The 25,764-nt window shown below is 45.0% G+C and overlaps 1 protein-coding gene across 6 annotated transcripts in view; it reads left to right on the forward strand.

Moving 5' to 3' along the window:
• The first annotated feature begins 18,765 nt into the window (after positions 1 to 18,765).
• Positions 18,766 to 25,764, forward strand: part of LOC144945546 (contactin-2-like) — a 355,729-nt gene continuing 348,730 nt past the window's right edge. For 5 of the 6 annotated variants that reach the window (XM_078874004.1, XM_078874009.1, XM_078874008.1 and 2 more), the window contains exon 1: positions 18,766 to 19,021. The gene's annotated coding sequence lies outside the window, so the exon portion shown is untranslated. Of the gene's footprint in view, positions 19,022 to 19,068; positions 19,143 to 25,764 lie in introns of those variants that run through there. The other variant, XM_078874006.1, reaches the window with a different exon arrangement.

Genomic DNA, 25,764 nt, shown 5'->3' on the forward strand with positions numbered 1-25,764 from the left:
GGCAATTATACTGTAATTTCCAAAACAGTAAATGTGTGCCATGCATGGCTCAAGAGCTCTGAAGAGTGTGGGATGTGGTGCATTATTAGTGCCACATATCAAACATGACATCGTAGAAAGATGATATTGTGGACTACAGGAAGATTTTAGCACAAATATTATCTCACCTGTAGAGATGAGACAGACCATCACTCTGTGCCAGGGGTCGGCAAACTGCAGCTCCAGAACCACATGCGGCTCTTTAATGACTGCTTCGTGACGTTCTTTATTTCCGACCACAATCTCGTATTCACCACAGTACATTGCGGCTCTTGAAACATTTCGTTTTTTACTGAATTCGAAAAAAAAATGGCTTTTGTTATTTTGTTTGCCGACCCCTGCTCTATGTAAATGTGGCTCTTCCCAAATAAAAAGTTACACTCTCCGTGAACTACTGTATTTGTAAATACTTTAACGTTGCCTTTAATGAGCGATGTGTCATTAATGCTTGCCATAAATAACACTGGCACCTTGGAAGCTTGGAGCCCCTAATAACAAACACAATAACGTAATCTTGTTCATGATATTGTAAACATGGTGGCAATTTTTCAATGACATTATATACATATCTTAGGGGTCAGTTGGTAATGGGAATACATATTGTGTGGTTGGCTCTTTTGTAAAATAAAGGTCAACGGAAATATGTTCATAGATTAAAGGATTCACTGTGTTTACTGCGTCGTGTTTATTGTGCCGTTCATTTTCTTTGCTTATGTAACCTCCACTTGACCTTATCAGAGCTTGTTCAGTTCCATAACTTGTTTTGAACGTGGACCAAATATACAAGTTGAGTGGCGATAATATTATTCATTGTTTTGGAGGTTTGTTTTTTGGGCTGCAGGGTGGTGCAATTGTAACAGTTTTACACCACAGCAACAAAAGCCTGGGTTCAATCCATAATTTGGGCAACTTTCTCTTTGTATGTTCTCCCCCTGCTCTGCAACGGATTCTCCCGGGGTCTCTGCTTTTCTCCAATTGCTGAATATCAGACAATATAACCGATATTGGCCAAACATCCCAATGCTGGAAAATTACCAGAAAATAGCTCAGTAGGGATTACACACGACATCATTACCTCTACTGCTAAAACTTGGCAGAACCCTCCTGAAAGAGTCTTGAAAGTTGGTGAGGCTTTTCTGGGTAAAGAAGCATATAATAGTTTCCGTTTGGGATTTAGGCCATGATACCAGCATACAATGTTCTGCTTTTCATAAATATTGGCACATGGTCTTCAGCATCCACTTTACAAGACTCAACACATTTTGGTTAATTCCCCGTGCAAAAATCACTGAAGAGCAGCCATGTGATTTAAGATATTGAATTATCCCAAACTAGTTCGGTAGCAAGCACACTGATAAATAGGCCATCTTCCCACAATATAAATGTACTACTGTATATTCTGCCTTATACAGCAATGTTGCCAATTATGAAATAATTACCGAAAATGAAATGTCTTTGCAAACTTGAGTGCACTGTCACAGCAGAAGAATAACTTCCTAATCTGAGGTGTGATTCACAACCAAAATTTTAAAATAATTCCTCCTTGGTTTGATTAAAATTTGTGCCAATTCTGGAGTTTTCCCTTTTTACATTTGCAAGTGGTCAGAACGTTGTCATGCCCTACTCAGTACTTTGGAATCAGTACAGATTTGGCAGAATTGTGTCATTTCACAACTCCCCTACATTCCTACGCCGAATCTACACAATGTGTGATTCGCACCCTTAATACGACACTGGAAACGACTGCCAGGGGCTGGGCCTGAAAAGCAGTCTGTCCAGAGAGTTTTGAGATAAACTTTGAAGGCCCCGGAGTTACTTTCCGATCCCAAAGGAATGCACACATTGTGGTGCATGGCTGGTGTTCATTGGACACCGAACTCGAGGGAATGCAGGGGTTGAGTTATGCCACCTTTGAAAGGGGGCTGTAAGCCTTCTCGCATAATGCGTTTGCTCTCCTGCAGCCCAGCCGATTGACACTTGGTAAAAGTTACAGAGTGGTTGATTTTGGACACTGTATTCACAAGCATTGCAATGCTGGTTCAGGGAATAATCGATGTTTGAATACAACATTTCCCATGCGCCATATCCACACACCCTATACACACCAGAGTGCCGAACTGATTGATTTTAGGGTACGGTTCCGAACCGGTGAAACGTCACCCAAACCTAGTGGGTAACTCTCATCTCTTCCAAGATGCCTGACCAGCAGGGAAGAGTGGACCAAGTACCCGATAGAGGGGCTCTATAACTCTCCCTTGTGGACGCCCTTGTCAGCAGTGGCATGAGCAAGTGCAAGGCTGCACCTTCACCACCTTTATGTCGGTAAAGTGAAAATAAACATTTTTGCAGCCTGCGATGATGCGGTCGTTAAATTTAAATTCAGGGTCGAGTGATGCATGCGTTTTATAATGAAAGGTTTCCACTTGAATTTTAGATCACCGAGGTTCACCAATTTTATTGGTGCTTTAGCTGGCATCCATTTAGCGCCCAACACTCTGACCTTAGTTTTGTCAGAGATTAATTGCAGAACATTTTCCAGAATCAAGTTCCTCCTATTCATGATAGCCTGACAGCCTTATTAACGTTTAAGAAACTGGGACAGTGTTGTTTGTTAATGTAGCGGTGGAAAACACTTACATTTATGAATTATCCAGTGTTTTTACTTGGCTGATGAAAAGAGGAGACTCATAACACGTGTCCATTGCTCTTAAAGGAGCCCAGTGCTTGTAATGGTGTATGGTGGGCTCGTTTTAGGGGCTCTGCAATGTTTATTCAGATGAATGCATAGCAGCAAGTGCATTTATAATCAGGTTTATCATCATTATTATCAGCCATTATCTATCCGCTGCTTGTCATCATCATTCCGTTCAGTCAATGTCGCAATACATTTTATTGCTATGGGTCGAAATCCATCTTGCTCCCACGCATGAGCTTATCTCATCACTCCATCTCCTCGGCCCTCGTACTCACTGGTGCATCCTCGCCTTTGGCATCTTTGCAGCGATCCAAAGGAGAATCAGAAGGCTCTAAATCAAAACCCGACCATATTGGTCTTGGGCTTGACTATGATTGTCATCCCTCATGGCTTGATACATTTAGCAACACTTGATGTTGCTCATCCTTTCAATGAACAGGCCCCTGTCATGGTATTGTGGATGTTTAGTGTGATGGCGTTTTTGGGAAGTCATTGGTGACCATTCTTTACACATGAGAGCCCAGTTAAATCACAGGCTTTTGCATGGAGTTGTACCCAGTGTCTCAGCGGTACCAGCTCAGTGCCCTGACCTCTTAGCCACCTGGTCACTTTTGCTAATATTGATTCTTCAGGCTCACGATGACGTATTGAATACTGTAAGACTGTTTTTTTATGTAGCAAATATTATGTTAGTGTTACATTTCGGCTTATCGAGCCAACACGTGTACAAGTGAGACAAATATAATGAGAAACAAAAACAAATATTAAGGTAAAAATAACCAATTTAAAATCTAATCATATCCCTGCATCAGTTAATTTATTCTCCAGGGTGGTTAAACATCACACACTGCTATTTATTGTGGAGGGCCACATGAAATGAAATAAATGTTTCAAGCCTTGCTTTGTTCCTCCATGTGTTCAGAACCCCAAGTGGGTTCTTGTTAAAACGACCATAGTGAAGTGCTCAATGCCTGTTTGAAATTTTAAGCCAGTGGTGGAAATTCCATGTTCCTATGGCATGCGTGATTTAATCTACAAGACAATTACTCTTGACTTCTGGCAAAGTAAGTTACAATAATTGTATCACCACATGCTACGTGATTGGCTCTGGTCACTCTCTGGCTGAAATGTGAACTAACAATGTGCAGTGCATTGAATTACAGGACGTAGATAGCATTGTATGTATGTTGAACTTCGTTCACACCGTACGTGGCCAACCGTCCTTGCCTTTCAGACTTTCCGGATGAATGTTCCCCACGAGCATTTGTTTAAAATAGTCAACCTTGGGTCGGTATTCACTTTATTAATTCACATCTTTATAGTGTGGCCTATTAAACAAAATGCTCCTTCTTGTCCTGATGTTATAGGCATACATAGCCATCCATGAATAATGTGGGGCTCAATAGGTAAGATGTAGTATTGCATAGTCAATTATCCGTAGGCGTTTTCACTGCTTTAGTAAGTAGTTTAACTGCAACATATATCATTAAGTGGACAAACAAATAGGCAAACGAGTTGTGTTATCACTTAAATACTTTTAATGTATAAGCCTAGGGAACTTTGAAATTTACTTTTTTTGCATCATTGGTTAATTTACTGTAGCTTGGACCAATTTCAACATCAAAGGATTCCATTAATACAGTAATGCCAATAATCTACGGAGGAAACTTTCGCTGAGTCTCAAGTGGGAGGATATCTGAGTACCCAGAGAAAACACCCACACATGAAAAGTGACAATCCGAATTTCCATCTTCCCGTAATCTCACTGCACCATGATTACAACACCTGGTAAGCCCTGGTGGTTATTCATCCAAATACTAACCAGCTTCGGTCATATGTCGCTCTAAGATCAGGCCATTTTAGATAGATTTTGTGGAAGGGTTTAGTGAGCAAACTGACAGAACCCATTCTCTTTAGAATACATTTTACAGGAAATGTCACGTTTTGATGACTTTAGTGACCATCATCAATGGTCAATCCACTGCTGGAGCAAGGACTTTTCAAGTCACGGCCATCTTCAACTCAGTGATGTGACCGTTAGTGATATTGTGATACTTTATAATATATATAAAACATGTAAAATACAATTTGCGATACAAACTTTTATGTCTTAGTGCTGATGTGCATGTTTTGATATTTCTGTTCCACTCTTGTATAAATGAATGTATCTGTCCCCATATATTAGGTTTGCACATTAGGCCTGTATTGAACTGTGCATTTGGCACTCACTTGACCCCCGTCGTTCCTGTAAAATAGATTTAACGCCTCAAAAGGTTCTTACCTGCTGAAATAGCATTGGTAATGATGATTTTTTTTCTGTTGAAAGGCAATGCTAATGACGTTTGCACTGCATTGTCTTTGCTTTTGCCTGAGCACCAGTGCCAATGTTGACTTCCCTTATCTCGGTGTTTTAAAAAGAAAATAACTATTATCATATTTTGGTACTGGAAAAGGAGGTCCCATGATGTAGATGCTCACCCGAGCTCCCATTACTCTGATAGTGCATTGACTTTAGGCTGTACGCCTTTTGGCATCCTCTATTCTCACACAGTAGACGAGGCTCAAAATAAAGCTGTCTCTAGTGTGGACCAATCAGTTTCAAGGACAATGCATATATTATCATCAGAGTATCAATCTTGATTTCAAGCTTTCGTGACTGCAGGAATCCATACTCTTTGGTTCTTTCGGTAAAGTCACGTAGGTAGAAAAAATAATAGATCATGACGATTCGATCGCAACACAAGCAATCGTCATCAGGTGAGACAACCACAGCAAAAAAACTGCTGAAGAAGTCGAGAGAGCTGCCGTGACACGAGCTTATAAAGGTATCAGCGGTATTTGGGAGAGAGAAGGGGGGAGAGAGGGGGCAGGGCAGAAAGTGGGGCTCTAGAGCTCGACGTGAAACACTGGGGGAGATTAGCATATCAATGTGAGAAGGCCCAGCCACCGGAGGTGTGCCAATGACAAATCCCTAAGAGCAAGAGGTACACATGATGAGAGAGATGCACAGAGAATGAGAGACACAGAGAGTCGGAAATAACAGCTGACATATGCAGGTAAAATGGAAACATCACAGTCAGTTAAGACTTTACTTGGTTAAGAACGTCCTTCCAATCAATGATTGCTCAGTTTGTACCCATCTTCTCGGTTGAAGTTGTGTCTGTGTTCATATTTTTGGATGGCTTCTTTAACAAATCTCTGATGATAGCCGGTGGGTTTGCAGAGTACCTTCGCCTTGGAAAAATCAATATCGTGTGAGCCCACAGCATTAAAACAGTGATCAGCAATGGCAGAGGTATTGGTCCTACCGTGTTTAAGATCTGCCTTGTGTTCGCGTACCCGGTCCGAGACATGTCGCTTAGTTTGTCCAATGTAACTGCTGCCGCAGCCACAACTCAGTTTGCAGACACCAGGGTATTGCATGTCAGGAATCACATCCTTTACATATGGGATCAAATCACGGATTTTGTGTACTGTGTTGAAACGAACCTGGATCTTGTGTTTGTTTAAGATTTTGGAAATATTTTTGGTAACCCTGGCTATGTATGGCAAAGTGATGGTTTTGGTTGGATCCTCAGATGGTTCTCTCCCCATGGCTGGGGAGACATCTTTGCGGATTGTACGGTCAGACTAACTGTTCATCTATTCTTATTATAGCTGTTGGTTGACAGTCAATGGATATTGGTTATCCATTTGAGTACAAAAACAAACATTGCATAAATGAACGTGGTGTTAAAAAATGACTTTGCATATTGAAATTGTTTATGTGGGCGTATACATGTGTAATAACAGCCATCGTGGGTTCACGTGGGGGATTGGCTTGCCGGTCCTGCTTGTAGCCAATAAGGGTTGAGATAGGGAGTGTGGGGCCGGCGTGATCACGGCATGTCAGCAGGAGTGATTGGCCCAGCCAATTGGGACCCCAGCCAATGGGGATCCGGGTAAGAGGCGTGGTCCCGGGATTGACAGGGAACCATCGAGAACGGTCGAGATTGTCCATGGAGGATTGGCTGGGAGGACCACGTGACGAAGGGATTAAGAGGGAGAGAGAGGAAGGATCGAGGAGGAGTCTGGGAACTGAACGGGGGCGAGAGCCACGCGCGTACGGGGCTCCGGGTGCCACGTGCGCGGTGGGAGCTGGTGGGAGTCCGCTGACGCTACGTTGTCTGCCAGCAACGGAGCGTGTGGGAGCAAGTGTACCGTCAAGTGAAAATAAAGAGGACTGATTCCGAATCCGTCTCCGGAGAATTATTACATTGGTGTCAGAAGTACTTCTGCGACTGTTTGGACGATCGTCAAGATGTCCAAGCACCCCAGAAAAAAGAACCTGCCTGTGCCTCTATCGGAGGAGGAAGTCGAGACGGATGAAGATGAGCTTTTGGGAGCTACAGCCCCTATGCCGCCTGTTGAAGATGTACCTCTCGACGTCTCTCAGCGTCGACCGACGGCAGATGCAACCGCTGCAGGAACAAAAGACGAGTGGCGGCTGATGGCGGAGCAGATCGAATCATTACGCGCCATTCTGCTTAGTCTGGTGACCGCCGTGGCGTCCTCACCAGCCGTGGGCCGCCAGATTGCCGATCAACTGGACGCCGTGGGAAGGAGTCCGGTGAAGGAACCTGCGTCCGCCATTCCTTTTGCTACGCGGGAGGACGCCGTCATTCTGGGTGGAGCAGCTGCGCCGGAGCCGTCGGCCGCCATTTTGGGCGCGCCTACCGCCACGCGGCCGCCGGCCGCCATTTTGTCTGATACGGGTGGAGAGCGGGAACGCCAGTCGGAGACGCCCGCGGCGCGCGCTTGCCACCGCGGACATCGCCTTCCACAAATCAAAGAATTCATCGCCGGAGGTGATTGGAGTGCTTTCACATGGCGCTTTGAATCAGCTTTTAGATCCGTCAATTGGACGGAGGAGGAAGCACTGGGAGCGCTACCTACACTGCTCGACGATGTTTCTCTGGGGGTCTTCCGTTCCATTCCGGCGGCCAAGAAGAAGACACTGTGGGACGCGTTCGTGGAGATGGCGGAATTCTATGACCCACCGACGTCAGCCACCAGAAAATTTATGTTACGTCGCCGAGCATCGGAGGAATCGCCGTTGGCCTATCGGGGGGCATTGATGGCGCTGGCCATGGCTGCCTACCCCGACGCGACGGCCGACCATTTGGATCCTCTCATCCTCTCCCGTATGCTGGAGTTGGCTCAGGAACTCAAGATTTCGCTGCCAGTGTGCGGCCACGAACCACTTACATCGCGATGGGTGGCGCGCTGCCTGGAAGCAAAATTTTATATCAGGCGTTGGGACCAGATGGCGGCGTGGACGGGGAAACCGGAGATCGACGGGCCACCTTTGGGGTGGTCTCCACGACTAGTGGTCCACTGCTCCGACGACTCGGGCGACGACGACATGCTGGCTGCTGCTGTTTCGCACGAGAGTCCGGGACGGCGGCTGCGCGACCAGCGTGACAACTACATGGGCCGTCCGCGTGCAAGGGCCGGGTCTTCCGACCGCCGGCCGACGTCGGCGGCTTGCTTCAAGTGCGGCAGACGGGGCCATTTCGCCCGTGACTGCCGCTGTCGGCCTCTGCTGTCGCCTCCTCCGACGAGGGGACCTCCATCTCCTCCACCTGCCACGGAGCCGCAACAACCTCGGGCGAGTCGGCACACATCGGACACCCGGCAGGTCCTGTCACATCACCCATCCATTCGCACTCATTCTCACACTCCTCGGGAAAAATGTACTTCCCCCGCTACAGTTACGCGCTCTGCTACGCAGTGGAAAAAATTGGCTCGCAGGGTGGTAGCTGCGGCTTCGGGCTCGTCGACGGTACGAGGTACCATCGACGGCGTTGATGTGCGCATCTTGGTGGACACGGGCGCGTCGGCCACCATCATTTCTGATGTTATTTTCCATCTGTTGTCCATCCCTGCGTCGCAGATACGTAGGGTTAATGATGCGTGTGTCGCCGCGAATGGGGGAAGCATGGGTATCTGTGGCCAGGTGGATGTGAGCATCGCTATCGGTAATATTACCGCCGCAGGACCTGTGTTAATCTCTCGCTCGCTAGCTGTTCCATGCTTACTCGGTACTGATTTCCTGCGTCGGATGCCGCTGAAAATACGAGTCGACCAGGACTGTTTAGAAATGCCGGGGGGTCGTCGTATGGCGTTCCTGCCTTCCTTGTTGGACAGCGCGCCTACAGGTAACGCAGTCACTGCCGTTGTTGCTGCTACGGTAGAAGTACCGCCGGGAGCACAGATGTTGATACCGTTGCGTTACCGTAAACCCCTTCGAATGGGGAAGGGTGCAGAAGGCGTGCTGCTATCCCCATCTAATTCGGCATCTAAATCATTTTCTTTAGCGGCGGCGCAAACGATCGTACGATCGGGTCAAGCACCTTTCATACAGGTGTTAAATGGGGGACCTGACCGCGTTATTGTTCCAGAGGGGTCGGTGTTGGCTCACGCCACTACCGACTTCGCCTCTTGCGACGCAGCGCCGCGCGCACGAATGCCCGCTGGTAGGCCCCCACACGATCGCTCTCAAGAACGTTGGATCGCAGATTTGTGCGGAGAAAATTCTTCCTTGTCGAACGAACAAAGGAACGCCCTGCGTTCATTATTGATACAGTACACTGATGTTTTCAGTAAAAATGATTTGGACCTCGGCCGCACGTCGCTTTTGTCGCACCATATTGACACCGGTGCGACGCCTCCCATCTCTATGCACCCTCATCGCATGAGCCCGGCGGAAAGGGATCACGTGCGCGGAGCGGTAAATGAATTGTTGGCGGCGGACATCATTTCGCCGTCCAACAGCCCCTGGGCCGCGCCCGTCGTTCTGGTAAAGAAGAAAGATGGCGGTACAAGATTTTGTGTTGATTTCCGCCGGTTAAACAAAATTTCGGTGGCGGATGCATACCCCTTACCGAGGATGGATGATTCGTTGGACGCTTTATCGGGTGCTAAGTTTTTTTCTACCCTTGACTTGTCCTCGGGGTTCTGGCAGCTTCCCCTCGACGATGAGTCGAAGGCAAAAACGGCATTCCGCACGCCGCAAGGTCTCTTTGAATTTAATCGGTTGCCTATGGGCTTGAATGCGGCACCGGCGACGTTTCAGCGGCTCATGGAATTGGTGCTGACTGGACTGCAGTGGGAAACGTGCCTCATATATCTTGACGATATAATTGTTTTCAGCCGCACGTTCGAAGAACACCTCCAACGTCTAGAGGCGGTTTTTCTAAGAATGCGTACGGCTGACCTTAAATTTAAACCTAAAAAATGCCACCTTCTGCAACACTCTGTCCGCTACTTGGGTCATATCGTCAGTTCGGACGGCGTATCCACTGACCCGCTGAAAACGAAATGCGTACGAGAGTGGCCCACACCCACTTCGGTGGGAGATGTTCGGCAGTTTATTGGCTTCGCTTCCTATTATCGCCGCTTCGTTAAAAATTTTGCAACGTTGGCAAAGCCATTACATGTTCTGACTGGCAAAAATCAAAGGTTTCAATGGGGAGCGGAAGAGGAAAACTCTTTTATGGCACTTCGGGACCACCTCGCCACGGCGCCAACGCTGGATTACCCAGATTTCTCACAGCCGTTCATCCTCGATACGGACGCTAGTGATATCGGCATTGGGGCCGTTTTGTCGCAACGTAAGGACGGGGTAGAGCGAGTAGTGGCGTACGGCAGCCGGGTTTTGTCCCCTGCGGAAACACGCTATTGTGTGACAAGACGGGAACTTTTGGCAATTGTTCACTTTGTCCGTTTGTACCGGCCGTACCTGTATGGACGAAAATTCCTAGTTCGCTCAGATCATGCGGCTTTACAATACTCCTTGAAATTAGATCAACCGTCAGGCCAATTGGCCAGGTGGCTGGAATCGTTACAAGAATTTTCCTTTGATATTACATACAGAAAGGGGGCCCGTCATGCGAACGCTGACGCGCTCTCAAGGCTGCCGCTCCTTCCTCCGTGCGCTTGCCTGACGGGCACGCACCGCTGTGCGGCACCGGCCGCGTCGCCTTGTCCGGTTATGGGGGCGATAGCGGATGACGATGCAGGGGCGGAAGCGAAGGAGGACAACCAGCAAGGGTCGGTGGACACGGATGATATCTTGCGGTTACCGCACGCGGTTTAGCTACGTGAGCAGGAGGCTGATGCCTCACTGTCTCCACTACGGAAATTGATAGGGAAACAAAAATCTCGATTGGCGGGTTGGAAATGGCAGATGATCCGAGGCAAGTCGGGATTGTTAATGTGTACTGACGGGTTGTCTGATCGGCCACGCTTGGTCGTGCCTACTTCACTTCGCTACGACCTGCTTCGTGCTTTGCACGCTGATAAATTGATGCACCTCGGCGTCCAAAAGACTTTGGCCGCACTGCAGAAGGATTTCTTTTGGGCCGGTATGACAACAGACGTCAATGACTTTATTCGCTCATGCCAGGACTGTGCAAAGAGGAAGCCGCCTCGTAACCCCTATGTACCACCGTTACGTTCCATTGAGGTGTCCCGCATTAACGAATTGGTCGCGCTCGATATTCTGGGCCCGTTTCCCCCGTCGGCGAGGGGCAATAAATACCTTCTCGTCGGGGTGGAATATTTTTCTCGATGGCCGATGGCCTGGCCCCTACCCGACCAGACGGCAGCATCCATTACCGACGCTTTCTTGAACGGGTATGTCATGGACAAGGGGGCACCTGAAAGGTTGCTCACAGATCAGGGGCGGAATTTCTCTTCCAAATTGCTTAAGGAAGTTTGTGACGCGTTGGGTACGAAGAAAATTCGCACTTCTCCTTACCACCCACAAACAGATGGTATGGTGGAACGATTTAACCGCACCCTCTCGGCTATGCTTTGTCACACGGTCAGTGAAAAGCAAACCGATTGGGACCTGCACATACCAGGCGTCTTAGCGGCTTACCGCATGGTTCCGCACACATCCACGGGATACTCACCATTCTTTTTGATGTATGGCCGTGAAAATGTTCCACCCATCGACGTGCAATTGGGTGAGCCAAGCAAACGGCCGTCCCGTTCCTTGCCTGACCACGTGCGTGACTCGCTTGAACGGGTGACGGAGGCGCGAGAGGCTGCCCGGTGTGCGACAGCCCGTGCTCAGGCGAGGAACGAACGTTATGCGCGTCGATCGCATACGCACATGTCTTGGTCAGTGGGGGACCGAGCGTGGCTCCACTGCCCCCAAGTACCGGCGGGCACATCCCCCAAACTGCACAGGCCGTGGCGGGGGCCTGTAACACTAATAGATGTTCGGAACTTGCAGAGTATCCGTGTTCAGTATGAAAATCGGCGGTGGTATGTCCACTCCTCACGGCTCAAACCCTATGTTGACGCGCGTGTCAGCCCTTCATCCCCATTAGTTGACCTGCCGGGTTCCGTCGAGCCGACCACGCCGCTTGTCACACCTATTGATCCCAAGGGGGACTGTGTTGTGCCTCCTACAGATGAACAGGTTCTGAGGGCTGAGGTGGCCCCAGCCGCCCCCCCTCCAAGGAGACCTGATCTGGACGTGACCAAGCATCCACAACCTACTTCTTCTTCAAGCCTACCACCTCCTGTCCATCCGGAAGCAAAGGGATCAGGCGCTGGGAGCGGAGGGGGTCCCGCGTCGCGTACGCGGTCGAAATCTCTCCCGTTTCGTTAACGTTTTATCGTTTGTTTTATTCCCTGTTGTTACTGCGCTGCAGGGGCGCCCTAATGTATGTCGTTGTTTTGTTGTATGGGTGACTTTTTATATGTTGTAGGCGCAGGGACGCCGGTTCACCCTTATATCGTTAAACGCACTTTGGTGCCCTAATAATATGTTTTGGAATTGGTTTATCACCCTTTCCCAGCCGAGACAGCTATTTTTTTTCACCGGGGGGGGGGGGGGTGATGTAATAACAGCCATCGTGGGTTCACGTGGGGGATTGGCTTGCCGGTCCTGCTTGTAGCCAATAAGGGTTGAGATAGGGAGTGTGGGGCCGGCGTGATCACGGCATGTCAGCAGGAGTGATTGGCCCAGCCAATTGGGACCCCAGCCAATGGGGATCCGGGTAAGAGGCGTGGTCCCGGGATTGACAGGAACCATCGAGAACGGTCGAGATTGTCCATGGAGGATTGGCTGGGAGGACCACGTGACGAAGGGATTAAGAGGGAGAGAGAGGAAGGATCGAGGAGGAGTCTGGGAACTGAACGGGGGCGAGAGCCACGCGCGTACGGGGCTCCGGGTGCCACGTGCGCGGTGGGAGCTGGTGGGAGTCCGCTGACGCTACGTTGTCTGCCAGCAACGGAGCGTGTGGGAGCAAGTGTACCGTCAAGTGAAAATAAAGAGGACTGATTCCGAATCCGTCTCCGGAGAATTATTACACATGTAATTGTTCAGCTCATTATACTTAATTCAGCCAGTATGGTTATTTTTGAAAAATAATTTTACGTGGAGAATATTTTGTACTCATGAGAAAGATGTCACTTTCAAAATACGTTTGTATTAATAATCATGTTCAGTTATGGATAATAACTAGGCCTCAATCGTCGACATCCGCATTTGGCCTAGGATAATCCGAGGGGTGAACATGTGCACAACTCATGAGGGTATGGAAAGTGTGAGACATTCCTATCAATACGCCGAGAGCGAAGATAATGCACTGTGTAGCTTCTGCTGTACAGCTCTCTGTTGTGTTTTCGGGTTGTACCGTCCATTGTTTGGCACAATATTTTGCTCCACTTGCTGGGAGCTTCAGGAATTGAATGTCAAGAACTAAATGCAGTTCAGTGATATTAGCGTCAGGAACTGAATTTAATTTTCTGAAGCTCTCAGAACGTGAAACGAAACGTCGGACATTACGTCGAACAACATGCCGTCCAACTCGAAAACTTTAAGAGCAACGTGCATTGTTACAGTTTTTTTTTTAGAAAACATTAGCAGCCCGTACGTCCTTTGGAAGTAACTCTCCCTTCCCTCCCACCAGCCAGAATTTTCTTTCCTAATATCCTATGCACTTTTTATAGCGTATAGCAAGTACATGTAAATTATACATCCAGATTTAAATTTGTGAGCCATATGATAGCTTCGGGAGAAGTGCAATTATTACTGCCCAGTGCGTGCATAGAATGATGCAGTTGTTCGCGATGTGGTCTATTGTTTGGTTCGGGCGGCCGCAGTGACACTGTATGTCATTTCTAATTTTCTAGTTGTTGAAGAGGTGTCCACAATGACCAGTTGCTGTTCTGAGGTGGTTGATGCAATACAGTATGAGAGTAGAATACGATCGTATGATTGCGTATCGTGCACATATGCCTGGGATTGACGGATGACGCTTGAACCTGTCTCAACACTGGTATGTGGTTGACATCATTACGCAGATGTGCGTGGTGATGTTACCACTTGGCCGTGCGCCAGGCAGGCAGACAGGAATCCAGGCAGGAAGCCACCTAGAAAACTCTTTTAAATTTAGTACGAGTGATTGACCAGTAAAATCGCCTCCTGCTGGCAGACCAATGCCATAGGCTGCGCTTGCAAATGACTCATCCTGGTCTCTTGAGTTCTCACCTGGTTAAACAAAATAAAGATAAACACCTACCTTATTGTTTTGATTCATCACCCTCCAGAACCAATTTTCACAGGGAAGACAGTGCGATTGCTGAAGATGTTAACTAAATTAGACTTTATTAGTTAATTGATTACATCATAATGATGATTAGTCAATTACTTCTTTGTAATACTGTACTTTCTTTGCTTGTATACTGTATTTGGTATATTGGGGATCCGGGTTACTCTTGCAAATTTAGACTATCGTTGTCTCGTGAGTTCTCCCCTCGTAAAACTAATAAACTTTAACAGTAACCCATGAAAACGAGTCTTGAGACTCTGTGAGGTTTTCCTATATTTGCAAAGGCCATCACTCTTTCAAAATTGGACGGTTGTTTTCTAAAATGTAAATGTGCTGGTTTTGTTTCTTGCTTTCACCACATTCCCCGTCAATCTGTGACACTTATATCAATCACACATTTGTAATGATTCCCAAACTTTGGTTGTGTGCAGTGCTGTCATAACAGGGTAGGATACATTTGGGCTTCGGGCACTTGGCGGTTCCAAGATGCTTCAGCGAGGCATCCAATACCCTGAGTGTCAGCGCACCAATTGATTTTAATCTGTAATCGCACTGACATATTGTTCATAAGTGGCCTTAAGGGACTGCAACACTCCTTTTGTTCATGGAATGTATTGTATAGAGCTATACTATATGGTACAGATACTGCTAATAGCAAGGTCCATACTTTCTCGAGGGAGGTAGGAGAGTGGGGAGGTGAGGGGCGAGGGGGAGGGATGCAGGGGTGCACAGCAATATAATTAGAATGAGACTTGATGGATACAATTGTATTACTCCAGTTTGGCGCATGCTCTAAATGGAATACCATCCACACACTCACTGTGTTGCATTATGGGTAAACATTTATTTATGTAGAACTCTGTTCAGTGTCCACTTGGAAATATTTTAGACCATATGCCTTTCCCCTTCCAGACCAAAATTATCGAGCAATATTTCTCTAAAACAGCAAAACTCTAAAGAGGCTTACATTTTCCAAACATCTTCGATCAGCTCGCCATGCAGACGCCGTGTCCACACCAGTGGCTCGTTCCTTCAACAGCGGGGACCAGAGCCGCCGTGGTGACGTAGGCACAGGGCCTCGTCTTGGCCTCTGCTGGGAATGAGGCCATAAAGAGGACAGAAGGCCGCCTCACATTCAAATCGAATACCGCTCAACTGGCAGGAATGAATTAATGCACCGCCTTCATCATTAGACCTCCTTTGCCAGTACCAAAATATAATAATACGGGTTTTCCCCTTTTTTTCTGGCAACAAAACGGAAACCTTTTACAAGGAATCATGTGTGCATTAACCACAATACTTGTGGTCAAAATGCAGACAAAAACACACACTATGATAATATATGCATTGTCCTTGAAACTGATTGGTCCACACCAGGGACGGCTTTCTTTTGAGCCTCGACCAAATTGGTGCTAGACCAGAGGACGACAAAAGGCGTATATTATCATGCATATATTATCATAGTGTGTTTTTTGTTTGCATTTTGACCACAAGTATTGTGGTTAATGCACACATGATTCCTTGTAAAAGGGTTCAGTTTTGTTGCCAGAAAAAAAAGGGGGAAAACCCCTATTATTATGCCCCGCCTTCACTTAATCTTTGCTTTATTATTGAGTGCCAGACAAACCGTATGCCTTTTTTTCGTTTCATTTAATTTACTTTAGTTTCATAGTTGCACTCCACATTTTATTTTTCGGACTTCTCTGCCTCAGGCATGTATGGCAATTATAGCCCTGAGATGGTGATGCATTACTAGTTCGATGTTGCCGTGTGCTCACAATGCAGTGTGCCAGCAACATTTAATAATATCGGGTGAATTTAACTGTGATCGCGAAAGCGAAAGCATTTAGACGCAAGAGGGTTTCCAGGCTTGCATTAGGGTGAGAGGCACGATCTCACTCATTGAGCAGGTCGATCTGTGAGGTATAACAAGTAGTTTGTTTTAGTATACTTAACATCCGAACTTCATCGGAATCGGCATGCTCCTGCTAAGTTTTCTTCAAAGCCGTAAAATGAACCACATTGCTCCATTTCTCATGTCCTTCCCCTCGATTCTCATTCGCCTGCTCATTGACTGCAGCATTTGTCATTTTCTTTCAAATAATTTGCAGTTCTACTTTTTATTGCTTCTTTGTCGCCATGTCCTCATACACCTTCGACCCCACGACCTCCGCTGCACTTCACACCGTCATCTCGCTCCTCGCTAACCGTGCATCAGTGCTTGCGGAGTGATGAATTATGGTGATGATCGTAATCCCCTCCTCCTCAACTGATCCTGTAGTCCACAATAGAACTCTCTTTCCTGTTTGTCCCTTCACTCTCTCCTACTCTCTAAATACAGACGAAAGACCTATGTCTTCTTCATTGCAAGTGATTGTGTTTCTGTATTTCCCTTAGCTCTGCCTGTTTGCACACTATGGAAATACTGGGTAACATTTTTGTATATACTTTAAATCAATATATATATATATATCTTTATCTTTATGATAAACGACATCATCATGACTTGACAGTGTTCATAAATGCCGTTTAAATTTCGATACCATAAAAAGTCCAATTGTGTTTCTCTAAATGTTCTCCAGTCTATTGAATGACATGCCACACCTCCGTGCATGTTGCGATGCCTTCACGATTGAATTGCCTCATTTATCTTGAGTCCAACTTGTTAGCCTTTTTTTATACAGTTCTACTATTTTCTTTAGGTCATTTCCATTAGTTGCATTATTACTATGTCATTATCAAAACTGATATGGCTAACTCCGAAGTATGGTAAAAAAAAACGATTACCAACACAATGTGGGTAGTCTTCATCTAACAATGTATTGACAAAAGGTTGAGATTTGTTCTATCCCCTACCCACATCTATCCGACTTTGACGACCAATGTTAATCAATGTATGTTTATATTATACTCTTTGGTTCTTTCGGCAAAGTCACGTAGGTATAAAATAAAATAAATCACGTCGTTTCGGGCGCAACACAAGCGAAACGTCGTGATATATTTTATTTTATACCTACGTGACTTTACCGAAAAAACCAAAGAGTATAGATTCTTGCAGTCACGAAAGCTTTAAATCAAGATTATGTTTATATTACTTCAGGCAACTCGCCAATATTATTTTTCACAGGCCACACTGCTGATGAGAGCCAAAAATTGTAAAGTTCTGACTGCGAAAAGGCTATTCGTTTGTGCATCTTATACTCTGATTTTATATTGCATGGTGCAAAAAACAATTGTCTTATTTTATTGACTTACCCACAATCCACCACAAACACCCTATCTTTTGTACCAGCATGACAGGCGCACGTTTTATCCTGACAGAAAGGATTCTGTGTAAGGGAGATGCATTACAGCTGGAAGGCAAGACAGGGGGGCTGTAATTGCAATGTAAGGCTGCTCATGTGCTCTACTTTTTAGGTCCCCAAGTTTGGTGTCCCTTGCACGGAGTGGTGCTTCCATCCATTGGTGGCTGTGAGCCAGGGGTGGGAAATTCCAAATTCCTGTATTGGGGAAAGACAACCACTGTTGACTTCGAGAAGTGGCATGTATATAAACACACCAGGAGGAATCATAATTAGAGTTGACCCCTTACCGGGATTTGAACTTGCAACCTTCCGACTGTGAGTCGAGTGCTCTGCCATTGCCACAAAGCTGGAGGGCTAACCTCCCTAAAATGTGTCACTCTTGCACCCTTTCTATTTCTGAGGTTTCCTAACTATAAATCCAAATCATGTCATGTTAGAGATTGCTTTACACATTTGGCTGCCTAAATGTTACGATTGATATACTTTGCACAGTTTAAATATCCAACACCCTCTCTTGAAAACGTCAAAATTTTATCACTTTGTGTTTCTTCCATCAATGATAGGCTTCCTGTTGATCGCTGACGATAATGCTTGAAGATAAGCATTTGTGTTGCCCTGTAACACTTGTTCGTTCATGTTTCAATTAATATGTTGGCATCAATTTCAAAGTCTTAAGAAAAAGGAAATGTGTTTGGTTGATGAAATGGTTAAGCTGTGCAAAGTACTTTAAACATAAAAGGCAGGATTTTTTGCTAATGTCTGTCACTTGATTACAATTGATGATGGATTAGACGGAAATGGTTTGCCAAAGTGGTTCCGCCTTTCCGTCAGTAAGAGTCCCGGTCTTCATTGTCCAATTGATCAATCGTTGTATATCGATACTGAAACCATGATCATCCAACACGAAGATATAATCAATGGCATAAGAAACAATAGCACAAATCAAGCGATTGACACAACAAGCTTCGGATTTAACCGTTCGTGCGGTTGGCAAAAATCCAGACCGATTGGCTGCTTCCCCGATTCCCACAAGGTCACATGACTACACCATACTACAGAGCGGCGCATCAATGTGCATTTGAGGCCACGGCGCACACATCCGACCCCCCCCCCACATCCGATTTCCCTGGGACTGCGCGTCTCTTTGTTAGTATGCAGGCGGCTCGGCTAAATGGAAAGGGCTGGCTTAAGCGTGGAAGCAATCAATATTTGAACCGCTGACCCTTCTCCCCCGTAGCCTCGCAGATGGACTGTTCCGCATGAAACATAAACGGAGCTTGCGTGCGGCAGCGCTCCCAGTGCAGCCGTTCCGTGGAGGCAGCGCGCTGGAATATAACCGCCTCGCGCAGCCGCTTCTCTTGTGCCAGGTAGGGGACTGTGCCGGATGATCCGATAGAACGCGGTGTGATGCGGCGACGTGACAGGAGGCAAGCGACGGCTGTCGTGCGCACATGAGCATTGTCTTGAATATAACGTGATGTGGAATTAGTAAGTAATATGGGCACGGAGGAATATTTCATTGCAAGTTATACACGTCAACTCTGTGTGGGTGTGTGTGATCATCATTACGCGTTGGTGTGTATGTGTGTGTAAGTGTGTTTGCAGGTTTGTGGGTGAGCTCTAATGTATGTATCTGTGTGCATGTGATTATTGCGTTATGATACGTAAAGCTTGTGTATAGTTTAAGCAATGATAGTTTTTTTAATGATTTTTTTTGTATAAAGGAAGTAATGATGTCTCAGCAAGCTGGCCTTATGAAGCATATGACATGCATCATAGATGGCAGGGTATTACATTATTTTAGTGTTAGTCTATGCAGTATACACTGTATTTAATATATTTAAATTATGATTAACAAGCATAAGCACTTTATGTAATTGCATTGCTGTGTTTTTAAAACAGTTGCACTTGGTGATTTCACAAAAATGCAGAGTAAGTGTGATATCTGTATGCACAAAGGGCTGCTAATATGAAAACTGATTAAATAGTTTTTTTCCAGAACACTGGCATCCTCCTGTAATTAACCGCAGATAATTCACTTTGGTGAGAATTTTGTTTTACTGTTATCTCCGTTTAAATGTAACTGTGGACATAATGACGACTGTACTGCACGTGATTCAAGTGCTAGGTAATAAGCATTCATCGCCTCTGTTGAGACAATAAAGCGAGAAAAGTGGGAATAATAACAATGGTGTCATTATCCTTGGACATGCAATGACTGCTGCACTGCATTACATTAATGGTGATTAAGCGTAAGCTTGCAAATAAATGGCCATCGTAATGCAAAGAGAATTCATTTGTTTTATTGGCAGCGTCACACCTATTATGCTGCATTTCATATGCACCAGTGATGATTTTGCTCAACATTTTCCACAATTGCTCACAGCATGGAGCAGTGCTCCTGAGAGCAGTTCTGTAACCCGCGTGCCAGACCGTGTAACTCGCATCTCAGAGACAGCGATTGCTCTCAGCGCTCTGCAGATAAGAGAATGAGGACAGTTGTTCGGCACCGCCCGTTCTGTAAACGGATTAAAGGAATGAATGTAAGACAACACAGTAATGTGAAGCATTGAGAATGAACACAGCTCGAAACCAGCCACATGTAACTTGAAAAAGAATATATATTGACAGTTATTATTTTCCATAAATTTCCTGAATGCACTTTTGCAGGGAGTACCGTATGCCCTTCAGCATATGCAAGTGTGTCGTGTTTATATATTTCATGAGAGGTGGTATTGGCTTATAGAAGCCTTCATCCAGCAGTGGATTGACCATGGTTGCTGGTGATGATATATACTAAGTCTTGTATATATATTTGTTTTCAGTCATTTCATGTTTGCATCATCTGTATCACTAAGAAAAGTGATACATTTTAATTGCAAAACAAATGTCAATGTTTTAAATCGTCAAAGTAAATCACAGCATAAAAATATTGGTTCTAATATTTTAACCAGATGCTGAAAGGAACCCACATGCATGATCACACTCACTCCATGCACAAACGCACATTCACTCATGAAAATTAGCACACTAATATATGCACACTCACACCTACAAATGGGAGTCTCAACACTTTAAACAACTTTACGTTTTCGATCGTATCGAAAGTATAATAATTAAATGAGTAATCTTCGCACTTAATCCAATGATTGGCTTTCTGTACTAGTTAGTAGCATTGTCGACCAAACAATACTCGTACTCAGTCGAATACTGCACGGGGTTGCCTCCCTGTCACCATCAAGGCCATGTAGAGAGAGCTGGCCCGATATGACAGACACTCGTGCAGATGCATGAAAGCATTTACATGTAATGTGCTTCGTAGGTTACATTGCTCACACTGTGCTTAAAACATGAAATTTAAAATAGTGTAATAATTTCATACAATAGTTATATAAATACAGAAAACTCTAAAGTGTCGGTGTAAATTGGAAACCATGAAATTGCTACATTTTGGGATGTCTTTAAGGCAAAGTGATAAACCATCAAATATAAATGATTATACTAAAATGTTACCTTTAGCATCTTAAGTGGTGGAAATTGCACATTCTTACGGCAGGGGTGAGTTGATAGGCCAATCACTGTTGACTGTGCATCTAGTGTTGCTTATTTTATTCACGCTGTAGGGATGAAGGTCTGAGATGAGCCTTGACCAGGGCATGAACTCACAGCCCTCTGATTGTGAGTCACGTACACGAACCACGATTACCCTCCCAGATTAATACTCAACGCACTTCAGCATATGTCACTACACGTAGTAGACGTTTGTTAGAGGTAGTTGTACTGGGACATAAATATTGCTATATGCGCTATATTCATACAGAATTTTGAAATAATTGATCACCGCTGAAAGCTAACATTGCAGCCTAGCTTATGACTGTTGTGCTCAAGTTGTCTTGTGCTGTGGACTGCCGATACATGCGCATGGTGTTCACCTGGCTGTCTGAAAAATGTTTAACGTGCTCAAATGTCCTAATCATTCAATGCTTAACATTGCCAGTCCAGGCTAAGCTTAAAGGTTAGCAATGAGCATGTAATAATTAATAATATAAATAATAATAATAATTTATAGAACTTGGTCACTGCCAGATAAGGCATCTCCATGTGATGTTGGCCAAGACGGTTGATTGGTCATACTTCACCACACTGGTCAGTGTTTGTAGGTGGTCGGTAGGGGGGGATGGCCACTGATGTTAATTCTAATCAGGGTTGTGCATCGTGCTCAGGTTGGTGGGTTCAGAGCGCAGAGCATGAACCACTCTCCAAGATCCACCCCTATGAGCGTAGAGTGATTTTAGCTGCAATCACTGCGTGCCCATCTATACCATACGAAATAATCCCTCACGATTAAAAATCATTCACTCTGCCACAGTGACACTGATACTGTCCATTTATATCGCCCTGGGCATTGTTGAAGCGCCTCCTGTTCACGCATGCAATGTGTCTCTACTGTCACAGGTCTCAAAGAGCCTTTGAGGCAGCTGCAATATGCAAATTAGCGAAGCCCATTCAAACGTGGTCCAGAAAGAGAAAACAATTTAAATATCCATTTCTAAGCTTCCACATCGCAGCTTTAGCGATGGAGGATATCTGCGAGGGTGGATCGGTGTGCAGGGCTAGGACTTTAAGACGCATTTGCCGTTGGGTTGATTTAAATCGGACCCTTAAACATAAAGGCAGTGATCCAAGGCAAGGGAGGGCCGGTTTTATGCTGATGTTGTCTGAGAGAATGACAGCTCCATCACATTCAGTCTACACCTGCATCCTTTATACATTTATGACACTCATAAGATGTGGGCACTGTGGCTTGTTGTACGTTTATTTGCTGAAACTTCTGGAAGATGAAAGCCATGATTTTCTTTAAAAATGTACAGTATTTGAATACAATCGTCTATTTTTTTGTGAAACATGCTCATGGGACAATCATGCATGACACCACACGGTAATGTCCTGTTTAGAGGTGGTTATGTGGCTGATGGATGCTGCCATGGTGTAGTGGTTAGCACACTAGACTTGCAATCCAGAGGTCGCCAGTTCGATCATTCCATCTTCCGACGCGGCATTCGAAATGATGCGGCAAGTTTATTAAACCCCGTCTCCTCCGTCCACCCAGCAGTATGGATGGGTACAGCACAATCGACAGGTCGCATGTGATGGGATGCAGGCAGGGTACCCCGCCTCTTCCAGCAATTCTGGTAGGCATTATAGATTAAAATCCAAATACTCTCTAGAGGGGATCTCCAGAGCACCGTCTAGTGGAGGCGAACCTACCTGCTGTTGTGCGAGTGTGCCGTTGCCTACGGGCGAGATGTTACCTGTGGTCGAGATGTTGCCTAATTTGATCGACCCCGGAGAGATGAAAGCCGGAGTCAAGAGCGACTGAGATGTAAATTCATGACCTTCCAATTGCAAGACTCGCGGTCGTAGCACAGCATCACCAGGCCAGATGTGATTCTGTTGACTGCACAAACACAACGACATCCTGTAGATTTGATTACGTGTAAAATTTTCTTTTATGTAGGAGTATGTATGGCGGTGGAGGAATGGTGGATTTCATTCTCACCCATGGCTAGTTTCAGTGGTGAGTATCTGAATTGTTTCAGGGCTCCTCCTTCAACGAACCACACTGCCAGCATAAGCGAGTTTCGATTTAAAGCTTTCGTGAGTGCAGGGATCCATATTCTTGGTTCTTTCGGTAAAGTCACGTAGAAGGGAAATAATACAATAAAACATTTCTTTGGTATTTTATAATGTTTTATTTTAATTATTTTATGATTTCCCTTCTACGTGACTTTACCGAAAGAACCACGAATAAGCATCAGTGAGGTTTAAGTGTTATATGCATGTCGGGAACGGTGGCTCTGATATGGAGAGCCTGGCTCCAACCACAGCATTGTGGAGTTTACAGAACTTCGGTGGAGATGAGCATCACCTTTGAATATAATCGGCACGTTGGTATGTTTGGCATTGAGACAAAGGTAAAGCTGTGCTCGTAACAACAAATGCCAATTGAGTTTAGTGCCGAGGCTTCTAAATACATGCCATTTCTCAGTGTGGGGTAGGTATGTGCTCTCTGTGTTTGTGTGGTGTATATTTGTGATGACCACTTAATCCTCTGCCTTCACATTGAGCTCACAATTCTGATATATATACATGTTGAAAATAATAATAAAGAATAATATATCTAACTGCTTCTCCGTGATTTGCAATATTAATACACGGCCTATTTGTGAGGTAATTACGTTTTACAAAGCATGCAATCCAATTTGCAAAGTGGTACAGCTGTGTATTATTTAACATGATGATGCCTCAAAATTTATAATAACGATAATAAATTAAAATTAACATGCTCTTAAATCTAAATGTCATAGAATCATGGATATTTTAAGATTGTTGATCATTTTTAGTATTATACTCTTTGCTTCTTTCGGTAAAGATAATTGATCACGTGATCTATTATTTTTCTACCCACGTGACTTTACCGAAAGAACCAAAGAGTATGGATTCCTGCAGTCACGAAAGCTTAATTTTTTTCCATTTCATTTATTTGTTTCATTTATTTGGTATAGCCCTGTGAGCCATTCGGCTCTTGAATCGGGTGCAACCGCAACAAACAAAAAACAAAAACATGAACAAGAAAACATCTTAAAGTGACTATGCGCAAACAGAAAATTCAGGAAAAAACTGCAAAGTCTTCCAGAAAAAAAGCACTGTACACCAACGCTGTGTGCAAAAATGCCAGTGGGATGTAAGTCAAACAACAACAACAACCACAAGACAACTTAGATTAAAGCCATCATTCTAACTCCGTACTACAACAAACAAACATGGCCAAACCAAAAAACTTTTCGAAATCACCAAAATAAAGCCATAAGTAAATCAAGATAGCATTTTTTTATTGTTTGGTATTCATCTATGCCAATATAATAGTAAAGTTAAGTACAAGGCTACTCTGCATTGCAGCTAAAAGTGTGTTTTAAGGGTCAAGACCTCTAATCATGCGTATTTGAAGTGCAACGATGTTAGTCATTCACACTTCATTTGTGTTACAGCACTAATTGAAAGTAGGACAAGTCAGAGACTGCCATAGCTATCACATAATGTGGCATTCAGTAACATTTTAAAGGTTTTTAGTGTTTCCATATTACTGCCAATTAACTTAACAAAGTAGAGTATTACACATTCAGAGGGCACTGCGTTAAATCGTAAAGTAAAAAAACACAATTACTAAAGCTTTATATTCGCTGAAGTGGGTATTGTCATAGAAACAATTAATGCTAGAGGCAAGGGATTTTGGGTAATTGCCAATTAGCAACTGATGAATAATTTAACAAAATTGCAATACAGTGCATGAATAACCCCCAGTTTTGGTAACCTTGTAGAATTTTAGAAATGAAAATGTCTTTTTTCACTTAAGGATGAGTATTTTTGGTACTTACCAACCACAACTACTTTCGTAGGTGTTGCCATTGCATTGTATAGCTCATGTATTGTACGGTTGTGCTCTGTGGGAGATTCTTCAGTACGTGGAGCAAAACCTCAGACATTGTGCTGAATTACAATCGGGAAAAATCCGTCGACACATCGGAGAGCTACTCGACTCTTATCACTGACATGGAGCGCAACACAACCACAACTCACGGGTGGCTAAAATGAGATGCCTTCAAAGCTGCTTTTGTTTTTGCTATGTCAGTCATCTTCACTGCTGCCAGTTGCTTGTATTGATGAAGTAGCAGAATAAATATAACAGAAAATCAATGTAATTGCACTGCACCTCGAAGTAGTGTAAATCTAGGTCTGGCAGCCTGGCACAGGATCGCCAGGGAGGGGGGCTGCTTCCCAGAGAGAGTCTGGCAGACACGACGGCTCGCGCGCTCAACGACCAAGTGTCACGTGCACTTATTGAGCAAGTCGGGGGATTAACAGACACCTTAATGTCAGTGGTATCAAAAGGTATTAAAGTTAGTGTACCCATCATGGCTGGGATGCTGCCATGTGTGATGGTAGAACACTGGAATTGCAACCCAGAGGTTGAAAATACGATCTCCTGGCATGTCAGTTTAAATAATGGTAACGTTTATTGAGTTCCATCGCCTCTGTCCACCCCACCCAG

The sequence above is a fragment of the Lampetra fluviatilis genome, chromosome 38 (assembly GCF_964198595.1).
Source record: "Lampetra fluviatilis chromosome 38, kcLamFluv1.1, whole genome shotgun sequence".
Classification (NCBI taxonomy): Eukaryota; Metazoa; Chordata; class Hyperoartia; order Petromyzontiformes; family Petromyzontidae; genus Lampetra; species Lampetra fluviatilis.